This window comes from Salmo salar, chromosome 21 (assembly GCF_965601325.2).
Source record: "Salmo salar chromosome 21, fSalSal1, whole genome shotgun sequence".
In the NCBI taxonomy this organism is placed as follows: domain Eukaryota; kingdom Metazoa; phylum Chordata; class Actinopteri; order Salmoniformes; family Salmonidae; genus Salmo; species Salmo salar.
In genome coordinates this window covers 6,522,423-6,534,193 of record NC_138311.1, presented here as the reverse complement: position 1 = coordinate 6,534,193, position 11,771 = coordinate 6,522,423, and positions in this window count along the sequence as shown.

The window sequence follows — 11,771 nt, the reverse complement described above, 5'->3', positions numbered from 1 at the left end:
GTATTTATTGTTCTGTGAGGGATTTTGGGCCATAGAATGGTAACATTTATCATTCTACTTCTTAGTCCTTTATTAGATTCTCATATATTGAGTGACTTATATGCCTAATCATACAAGAGGCTAAACAACATATCAAACAGACATTATTATCGTCACATTAATAGTGAATTATGTACCAGATCCTCTGACTTCAAGCATTAGACAGGTACTTTATGAGCTGATGTAGATTAATGCTGTGCGTACATCGTGACAGGTTGCAGCCGATGCTCAGCGGTTGTCTCAGGTCGAACCTACCGATAAATATCAATACCATTCCTCCTCTGACATTTACGCAGTTTCCATGTCAGCCTTCAGAGCTCATCAGATACCAATCTTAGCCCACACTAGCGGAGACAATTGAGCTGCTATGAAATCCAGATGCATGCCGGCACCATCGCCCCGAATATGGAACCGAACATGTATAAAGCCCTCTGTTCAACTGAGATGGAACGTGAAACTGTAACTTTGTCAAATAAAAGCAAGATGGCTGTAATTGGAGTAAGAGGGAGGCTGCAGAAGGAGAATAGGAAAATAATTGAGAGCAATGAGATTGGAAGGATATTTTAGGGACATGTAAACCTTCTGGTTTGAGCAAGCGGTTTTATTTCCAAAAAGCAATCTTCCTGCTCGTCTCAATGGCAATGATTAACTTTGAACAGATCTCATGAGAAGGTCAATAGTCACGTCCATATGTATGCATACATCTGCATCTAGAAAGATCATAGCCCTTAGCTCCCCACCATTTCCCCAACTTCCACTTGTTTCACCGGCACATACTACATTTTGCACGTTCATAATGGTTGGCCTCTTTTTTCAAGTGCATTAACTTCCTCTGGGAAACCCAAATCCAGATGTGTGTACACAAAGTAATTACATCATGCAGTATAGTGCTTTATTGTCTGAACCCCATGCAGGAATTAGCCCAAATGGCGTCCTGTTGTGCCCAGTACCCCATAGAAGGTCGCTGCACATTTAATTTGTACCTCTGTGCTCATATATCAAGATTGAGTGATATAGTCGCAGCCTGATCGGCACAGATTTACCCACTGACCTCTCTGGTTGGGGCCTGCTGGGCCAGGTTTGGAAATAACAGCATCCTTTTATGTGTACTAATAATTAGCTAGGCACACACAGCCATCCATCAACCAGCAATGAGCCATGGCTGCTTTGTCAACATGTGCAGGCACATAAAGCTGTTTATGTTGGCCACAAGTCACAAATAAAATAATAATAAATGGGTAGGGTGTGTGTATGTGTTTGTGTGTGGGTGGGGGGGATCTAATGTCTAGTTTGTGCAACGTGTTACATTTAAGCAATTTTAGAGGGTATTACAAATGGATGGACCACTGATGTATTGTACCGTTAGCATGAAGGTTTTTGAGATTTTATTCAAATAGAAACTTATTCATCTTTATGTAATGAATAACAATGACCCATTTCTTAAATTATTGTGACCTACTTCAAGTATATTATGGGAATCATATCTAAAAGAACAAAAGCATAATTGTGCCTGCTTCTATAGTAGAAGTTGCTTAAAACCTCTACAATATCGATGGGTTCCCACACGGGACGGTAGAGCTAATGTAGGCTAATGCGATTAGCATGAGGTTGTAAGTAACAAGAAAATTTCCCAGGACATAGACATATCTCATATTGGCAGAAAGCTTAAATTCTTGTTAATCTAACTGCACTGTATACATTACTGTATAATTTACAGTAGCTATTACAATGAAATAATAACATCCTACTGTTTGAGGAGAGTCCACAGTTATGAACTTGTAAAGTTATTAACAAACCAATTAGGCACATTTGGGCAGTCTTGATACACAATTTTGAACAGAAATGCAATGGTTCCTTGGATCAGCCTAAAACTTTGCACATACACTGCTGCCATCTAGTGGCCAAAATCTAAATTGCGCTTTGGCTGGAATAATACATTATGGCCTTTCTCTTGCATTTCTAAGATGATGGTACAAAAAAATACAAAAAAACGCATGTTTTTTTCTTTGTATTATGTTTTACCAGATCTAATGTGTTATTTTCTCCTACATTCATTTCACATTTCCACAAACTTCAAAGTGTTTCATTTCAAATGGTATCAAGAATATGCATATCCTTGCTGTAGGTCCTGAGCTACAGGCAGTTAGATTTGGGTATGTCATTTTATGCGAAAATTGAAAAAAAGGGTCGGATCCTTAAGAGGTTTGATTGGGTGGTCTGAAACCATTGGGATGAACCAACAATAATATTCAGAACAGTAACGCGCCACCCACATTAACGTTTTAACACTCATTTGGGGGCCCTGATTTGTGATTGAAGTGCCCTGCACCCACGTAATCCGAACCCTGCCTGAAACAGTTTATAGCTAATATTCCCCTTCCAGAAAATGTTCACAAGCTTTCTCACTGTGCCAGGGTTCAGCTCCTACAAGAGAGGGAACCCTGAACATCCGAGGCCTGGAGCTTTTAGCTACAGAGCTACACTATATGCTAGCTACCTTGTGAGAGGTCAAGTGCTCAGGGGTCACATGAAAATGGTTTTGATCACATTTCATTCTCATAATCCTCTTGTGAATGTCACACACAACTATGGTCAGTGCTATCCGGGATCCTTGGGATGTCCCTACCCCATTGATGTTGAAATGTAAAATGGTTATGGTAAGGGATAAGGTTAGGATTAGATAAGGGTTATGGTTATGGTTATGGTTAAGTTTCGGGTTAGAGTAAGGGTAGGTGTTAAGGTTAGGTTTTAGGGTTTAGGGTAGGGACGTCCCTACAATGCCGGATAGCACTGACCACACAACTATGGTGAGACGGAATGTGTGCTCATGCTGTCTGTGGGTTGCCACTGTAGTTGCAGTGGCATAAATTGAGACAACTTAGTCTAGATAAGCTCAACATGAAAGACAGCCAAACATATTTCCTGCTATGCTACCAATGGTGTAGTTGAGGGTAAACTCTCTGTTTACGCACCTTTTTTACCCAAATGTTGCTGATAATGCGGTGAAAGTATATGGAGAGTTACTTTACTCATCGCAAACTGCGATCAGCGTTTACCCAAATATTTTCCCCCCACTATATCACTGTATGCTACTGGATACATAGATACGTTTTTATATTTCTAATTAAAAAAAAACATTTGCTTTCCAAGGTGTTTATTCACTTTCAATCAAGTAAAAAATAAAAACCTTCTTTACATTTTCTCTTTTGTTTCCTAGAGCTAAATAGTCTATACATCTTGAGTCACACCAAAAGAGAATCAAAGTAAATCAAATAATTTTCTCAGTTTGTGGAGACACTCAACCTTTGGCTCTTTGTTCTGAGTGAATCCCATTTCATCGCTGTTCATTTGGCTCTAAGAACTCAGAGAACCAACCACCAGTGAAACCTCAGCTGAAAACAATTGCTGTAAAGTGTTGAAGTCACTGTGGCCTACTGTGGATCAAAGGCCGTCTCTCAGCCCAGTTTGTTTAGGTTCAGCTTTGGTTTGCTTTGTTGGCTAATACTTATAAATGTATCTGGAGTCAACAACAGTGCAAAACTATATTAAAACTAACATCTTATGACTAGGTCAACATTTTTATCTTCACAGTGAGGAGGAAAGTGTCAAGAATGCCAGTTTTTCTTTTAGTTTTTTTTAAAGGCCCAGTGCAGTCAAAAATGAGATGTGTCTGTGTTTTATATACATTTACACACTATAAGGTTGGAATAATACTGTGAAATTGTGAACATTATGATAATACCCTTTTAGTGTATGTAACTTGGGCGGGCGACTCTGGTGGCTCCGGACAGGCGGGCGGCTCTGGCGGCTCCGGACAGGCGGACGGCTCTGGCGGCTCCGGACAGGCGGGTGGCTCTGGCGGCTCTGGCGGCTCCGGACTGGCGGGCGGCTCTGGCGGCTCCGGACTGGCGGGCGGCTCTGGCGGCTCCGGACTGGCGGGCGACTCTGGCGGCTCCGGACTGGCGGGTGCCTCTGGCGGCTCCGGACAGGCGGGCGGCTCTGGCGGCTCCGGACTGGCGGGCGGCTCTGGCGGCTCCGGACTGGCCGGCGCCTCTGGCGGCTCCGGACTGGCGGGCGGCTCTGGCGTCTCCGGACTGGCCGGCGACTCTGGTGGCTCCGGACTGGCCGGCGACTCTGGCGGCTCCGGACTGGCAGGCGACTCTGGCGACTCCGGACTGGCGGGTGACTCTGGCGGCTCCGGACAGGCGGGCGGCTCTGGCACAGGATTCACCAGGCTGGGGAGACATGTAGGAGGCCTGGCTCTGGGCGCAGGCACCGGACTCACCAGACTGGGGAGACCCACTGGAGGCCTGGTCTGAGGAGGAGGCACAGGATAGACCAGGCTGGGGAGACCCACTGGAGGCCTGGTCCGAGGAGGAGGCACAGGATAGACCAGGCTGGGGAGACCCACTGGAGGCCTGGTCTGAGGAGGAGGCACAGGGTAGACCAGGCTGTGGGGGAGCACTGGAGTTCTGGTGCATAGGCTTGACACCCCTACTCCAGGCTGAATGCCCACTCTAGCCCGGCACGGGCGGAGCGCAGGCATAGGACGAACTGAGCCCTCCCAGCGCCCTGGAGACACAGTGCGCAGAGCCGGCGCCGGATAGCCTGGACCAAAACGACGCACTGGAGACCAGACGCGCTGAGCTGGCACAATCCGCCCTGGCTCGATGCCCACTCTCGCATGGCACTTGCGGGGGGCTGGCATGTAGCGCTCCGGGCTATGAGCGCGTACAGGAGACACCGTGCGCTTCACCGCATAACACGGTGCCTGACCAGTACTACGCTGCTCCCGGTAAGCACGGGAAGTTGGCCCAGAATTCCATCCTGGCTCTGCCACACTCCCCGTGTGCCCCCCCCAAACATTTTTTGGGGGCTGCCTCTCGTGCCTGTTGCGCTACCTTGCCTCATACCACCGCCTCTCAGCTTTCGCTGCCTCCAGCTCCTCTTTCGGGCGGCGATATTCCCCAGCTTGTCTCCATGGTCTGTTTCCGTCCAGTATTTCCTCCCACGTCCACGAATCCTGAACCCTCTGCTCCTTCTTCTCACGCTGCTTGGTCCGTTTATGGTGGGTGAATCTGTAACGGCCGTCGTCAAAATGAGACCAAGGTGCAGCGGAGGATGTGTTCCTCTTGAACGATTTTAATGGACCGAATGAACACTTACAAAATAAACCAAAAACGATCAGCAACAGTTCAGTCAGGTTACAAAACTAAACAGAAAACATTCACCCACAAAACCCAAAGGAAAAACAGGCTGCCTAAGTATGACTCCCAATCAGCAACAACGATGTACAGCTGTTCCTGATTGGGAGCCATACCCGGCCGAAACAAAGCAATTCCAAACATAGAAAAACAGACAGAGAATGCCCACCCAAATAACACCCTGACCAAACCTAAATAGAGACATAAAAAGGATCTCTCAGGTCAGGGCGTGACAGTGTAAGAGCTGTTTGAAGGGACTACCTGAAATTTCTGCCTGTTTTGGTGGGATGGAGTTTTGGCCTGCCTGGTGACTTCACCAGGTGGTAAATTAGCAAATAATAATAATTTATTCAAATTTTATAGTGCTTTTTATTACATAAAGAATCTCAAAGAGCTTTAACCTCTTACATCTAGACGTTCCGCTAGCGGAACACCTGCTCCAATATCCAATGATAGGCGTGGCGCGAATTACAAATTCCTCAAAAATACAAAAACTTAAATTTTTCAAACGTATGACTATTTCACAGCATTTTAAAGACAAGACTCTCCTTTATCTAACCACACTGTCCGATTTCAAAAAGGCTTTACAGCGAAAGCAAAACATTAGATTATGTCAGCAGACTACCCAGCCAGAAATAATCAGACACCCATTTTTCAAGCTAGCATATAATGTCACAAAAACCCAGAAGACAGCTAAATGCAGCACTAACCTTTGATGATCTTCATCAGATGACACACCTGGGACATTATGTTAAACAATTCATGCATGTTTTGTTCAATCAAGTTCATATTTATATCAAAAAACAGCTTTTTACATTAGCATGTGACGTTCAGAACTAGCATACTCCCCGCAAACTTCCGGGGAATTTACTAACAATTTACTAAATTACTCACGATAAACGTTCACAAAAAGCAAACAATTATTTTAAGAATTATAGATACAGAACTCCTCTATGCACTCGATATGTCCGATTTTAAAATAGCTTTTTGGTGAAAGCACATTTTGCAATATTCTAAGTACATAGCCCAGCCATCACGGGCTAGCTATTTAGACACCCGGCAAGTTTAGCCTTCACCAAAATCAGATTTACTATTATAAAAGTTTGATTACCTTTTGTTGTCTTCGTCAGAATGCACTCCCAGGACTGCTACTTCAATAACAAATGTTGGTTTGGTCCCAAATAATCCATCGTTATATCCAAACAGCGGCGTTTTGTTCGTGCGTTCCAGAAACTATCCGAAATGGTAAATCAGGGTCGCGCGCATGGCGCAATTCGTGACAAAAAAATTCTAAATATTCCATTACCGTACTTCGAAGCATGTCAACCGCTGTTTAACCTGTTAGGGCTAGGGGGCAGCATTGACACGGCTGGATAAAAAACATACCCGATTTAATCTGGTTACCACTCCTACCCAGTAACTAGAATATGCATATACTTATTACATATGGATAGAAAACACCCTAAATTTTCTAAAACTGTTTGAATGGTGTCTGTGAGTATAACAGAACTCAAATGGCAGGTCAAAACCTGAGAGATTCCTTTACAGGAAGTGGCCTGTCTGACCATTTGTTGAACTTCTTTTCCATCTCTATCATTTACTAAGGATCTCTGCTCTAACGTGACACTTCCCACGTCGTCCATAGGCGCTCAGAGCCCGGGAAAAAACAGAATGTCGTCATTCCAGCCCCAGGCTGAAACACATTATCGCCTTTCTCAAGTGGCCGATCAAGGGACACTGGCTTATGCGCGTGACCCCGACCGCCCCCGCCTTTGGGATTTTTTCCTCTGTTTGCCGAAAAGGAGATTCCCTGTCGGAATATTATCGCTTTTCTACGAGAAAAATGTCGTAAAAATTGATTTTAAACAGCGGTTGACATGCTTCGAAGTACGATAATGGAATACTTAGAATTTTATTGTCACGAATTGCGCCATGCGCGTGACACTTCTTTACTATTTCGGATAGTGTCTGGAACGCACGAACAAAACGCCGCTATTCGGATATAACGATGGATTATTTTGGACCAAACCAACATTTGTTATTGAAGTAGCAGTCCTGGGTGTGTATTCTGACGAAGACAACAAAAGGTAATGAAACTTTTATAATAGTAAATATGATTATGGTGAGTGCTAAACTTGCCGGGTGTCTAAATAGCGAGCCCGTGATGCCTGGGCTATGTACTTAGAATATTGCAAAATGTGCTTTCACCAAAAAGCTATTTTAAAATCGGACATATCGAGTGCATAGAGGAGGTCTGTATCTATAATTCTTAAAATAATTGTTATGCTTTTTGTGAACGTTTATCGTGAGTAATTTAGTAAAATGTTAGCGAATTCCCCGGAAGTTTGCGGGGGGTATGCTAGTTCTGAACGTCACATGCTAATGTAAAAAGCTGGTTTTTGATATAAATATGAACTTGATTGAACAAAACATGCATGTATTGTATAACATAATGTCCTAGGCTTGTCATCTGATGAAGATCATCAAAGGTGAGTGCTGCATTTAGCTGTCTTCTGGGTTTTGGTGACATTATATGCTGGCTTGAAAAATGGGTGTCTGATTATTTCTGGCTTGGTACTCTGCTGACATAATCTAATGTTTTGCTTTCGTTTTAAAGCCTTTTTGAAATCGGACAGTGTGGTTAGATTAACGAGAGTCTTGTCTTTAAATGGCTGTAAAATAGTCATATGTTTGAGAAATTGAAGTAATAGGATTTTTAAGGTTTTGAAAATCGCGCCACAGGATAGCAGTGGCTGTTACGTAGGTGGGACGAATTCGTCCCGCCTAGCCTAGAGAGGTTAAAATCAATTTGTATGCAATTTATCTCATAAAAAAGCGATAATATTCCGACCGGGAATCTCCTTTTCGGCAAACAGAGGAAAAATCACAAAGACGGGGGCGGCCAGGGCACGCGCCTAAGCCCACAGTCCCTTGATCGGCCACTTGAGAAAGGCGATAATGTGTTTCAGCCTGGGGCTGGGATGACGACATTCAGGTTTTTCCCGGGCTCTGAGCGCCTATGGAAGACGTAGGAAGTGTCACGTTAGAGCAGAGATCCTTTGTAAAAGATAGAGATGGCAAAGAGGTTCAAGAAATGGTCAGACAGGCCACTTCCTGTAAAGGAATCTCTCAGGTTTTGACCTGCCGTTTGAGTTCTGTTATACTCACAGACACCATTCAAACAGTTTTAGAAACTTTGGAGTGTTTTCTATCCAAAGCCAATAATTATATGCATATTCTAGTTACTGGGCAGGAGTAGTAACCAGATTAAATCGGGTACGTTTTTTATCCAGCCGTGAAAATACTGCCCCCTAGCCATAACAGGTTAAAGCAACACAAAAAAGACAAGGCATTTAGAAAACAACAACATCATTCATGAGATGGAAGGTCATGAGAGGGTTGTAAAGTTCATGGCTTGAGTGGTCATCGGAGGGAGTTGGTCAAAGGGGGAGATCTAGCAAAGATGGTTTCTGGAGCAAATCCGCAGGCAGGCAGGCAGCACTGTGTCATTAAACATAGACCAATAAGAAAGAGAGTTCCAAACCTCTCTGCCAACAACAATTCGTTTTCAGTTTTCCTCTCCCCACTCCCAGACAGTCCTAGCAAAATTCTTGCTTGAGAAATTAGTCTTTGCTAAGAAGCAATTTTTGTTTCTTTTTGACCATTTTAATTGAAAACAATCACAGTAAAGTACTTAATTGTTACCCCCATATTATTTGATATTGAGATCCAACGGCTGCATTGGACCTTTTATTAAGTGTCACACCAGCCTTCGCTTTGTTTCCCCCTCCTGTCCAGCTCAGGCATTTGGCGTCGCCAGCCTTCTAGCTGCTGCCAAACCTGCTGCTGGCAAACGCCCTACACTCATCAACCCCGGACTTGTCTCGTCATCATTTATTTTTTATTTTTTTATTTAACCTTTATTTAACTAGGCAAGTGAGTTAAGAACAAATTCTTATTTACATTGACAGCCTACCAAAAGGCAAAAGGCCTCCTGCGGGGACGGGGGCCTTGGATTAAAAAAAATAAATAAATACAATATAAATATAGGACAAAACACACATCACAACAAGAGAGACAACACAACACTACATAAAGAGAGACCTAAGACAACAACATAGCAAGGCAGCAACACATGACAACACAGCATGGTAGCAACACAACATGACAACAACATGGTAGCAACACAACATGGAAGCAGCACAAAATATGGTACAAATATTATTGGGCACAGACAACAGCACAAAGGGAAAGAAGGTAGAGACAACAATACATCACGCAAAGCAGCCACAACTGTCAGATAGAGTGTCCATGATTGAGTCTTTGAATGAAGAGATTGAGATAAAACTGTCCAGTTTGAGTGTTTGTTGCAGCATGTTCCAGTCGCTAGCTGCAGCAAACTGAAAAAACGAGTGACCCAGGGATGTGTGTGATTTGGGGACCATTAACTGAATGTGACTGGCAGAACGGGTGTTGTATGTGGAGGATGAGGGCTGCAGTAGATATCTCAGATAGGGGGGAGTGAGGCCTAAGAGTGTTTTATAAATAAGCATCAACCAGTGGGTCTTGCAACGGGGAAACAGAGATGACCAGTTTACAGAGGAGTATAGAGTGCAGTGATGTGTCCTATAGGAGCATTGGTGGCAAATCTGATGGCCGAATGGTAAAGAACATCTAGCCGCTCATTAAACACACCTGGTTCCAATCTCCACTCTATCACTGTATATATACTTCCTCTGTCATTTGTCTTTGTTGGTCATTGTAAATGTTGCTTGTTGGAATCTCTCCTTCTATTTCCTGAGTACTTCATTATTTTGCACCGTGGGTTTTGTCCAGCTTTTATAATTATAGTGCTTTAATAAACTCAGTAGTTCTACACCTGTGACTGCCTCCTGTCTACTCCTCTCTACACTTGTGACAGAATGACCGACCCAAGAGAACAGGACTTCCCGACCTCTCCGCTATAGGAGCGGGACAGCCATGGATGAGGTGCTCCGGACCGTACGCCAGCTGCAGGCTACACCACTACCTTCCCAGCTCCCGCGGTTGTTCTAGCCACCCCACCACCATCTACATCACCTGGTCCGATCAGCAACATCCACGTGCCCCTCCCGGAGCGGTTTGACGGCACCCCAGATAACTGTAGGGGTTTTCTCCTGCAGTTTGACCTCCACCTTGCCCTTCATACCGGGACGGCCACTGAGAGGGACAAGTTGGTCTTGGTGATCTCGTTGCTGACAGGCCGGGCTCTGGAGTGGGCGCACACTGTCTGGGAGAGGGACGGTCTAAAAGTGCAGTCCTATAAGCGCTTCACCCAACTCTTCGGTGTCGTTTTTGACCACCCTTAGACTCTCCTGCACACCCCATAGTTGTAGGTTTCCCCTGGTTACAATTGCAGGATATCGTGGACAGAGAGGAGGTTCTTGGGTAGGTTGCAGGAATGTTAGGCGAGGTGTCTCTCTGTGTCTATCTGTGCCACCTCCGTGGAAAGTCCGTACCAGGCCACCCACATCCCTATCCCGGAGGAATACCGGGACCTACAGGTGGCTTTTTCAAAGACTCGTGCCACGTGCCTGCCCCCTCATCGCCCATGGGACTGCACTATCGACCTATTGCCTGGTTCTACCATCCTGTGGGGGCTCATCTACCCTCTCTCGCATGCAGAGACCGAAGTCATGGAGGTCTACGTCCAGGAGGCGCTCGCCCAAGGATTCCTCCATCCATCCACGTCTCCGGCCTCCTCCAGCTCCTTTTTCTTGATGAAGAAGGATGGAGGTCTCCGCCCCTGTATTGATTACTGGACACTGAATAAGGCAACTGTTAAATTCAGTTATCCCCTGCTTCTCATACCACTGTGATCGAACAGATTCACGGTGCTCAGTACTTAACCAAATTGGATTTACGCAGTGCCTACAACCTGGTGCTCATCAGAGAGGGTATGAATGGAAGACTGCCTTCAGCACCGGGCACTACGAATACAGCGTAATGCCCTACGGCATCACAAATGCACCCTCTGTGTTTCAATCCTTCATTAATGAGGTGTTTAGAGACATGTTGGGTCGCTGTGTAGTGGTGTACATAGACGACATCTTGGTGTACTCCACTACACATGAGCGACATGTCTCATGTCAGGTGTTGGAGAGGTTGTTTTGGAGAGGCTGATAGGGCATCACCTGTATGCCAAGGCTGAGAAGTGCCTTCTCTTCCAGCAGGTGGTCTACTTCCTGGGCTATTGGATATCCACCGCGGGAGTGGAGATGGAAGAGCAGAGGGTCAGTGCAGTACGTCGTGGCCTGTTCCATCCAACATAAAGGCGGTGCAGCGCTTCCTAGGCTTGTCCAATTATTTCAGGCACTTCATTAGGGGTTTCAGCACAGTGGTGGCCCCTCTCACCTCCCTCCTGAAGGGAGGTCCTAGACAGCTGCGCTGGACTGAGGAAGCCAATGAAGCCTTCCACGTGCTCAAGGAACGTTTTACGAACGCGACTGTTCTGGCTCATCCTGACCCATCTCTGCCCTTCATTGTGGA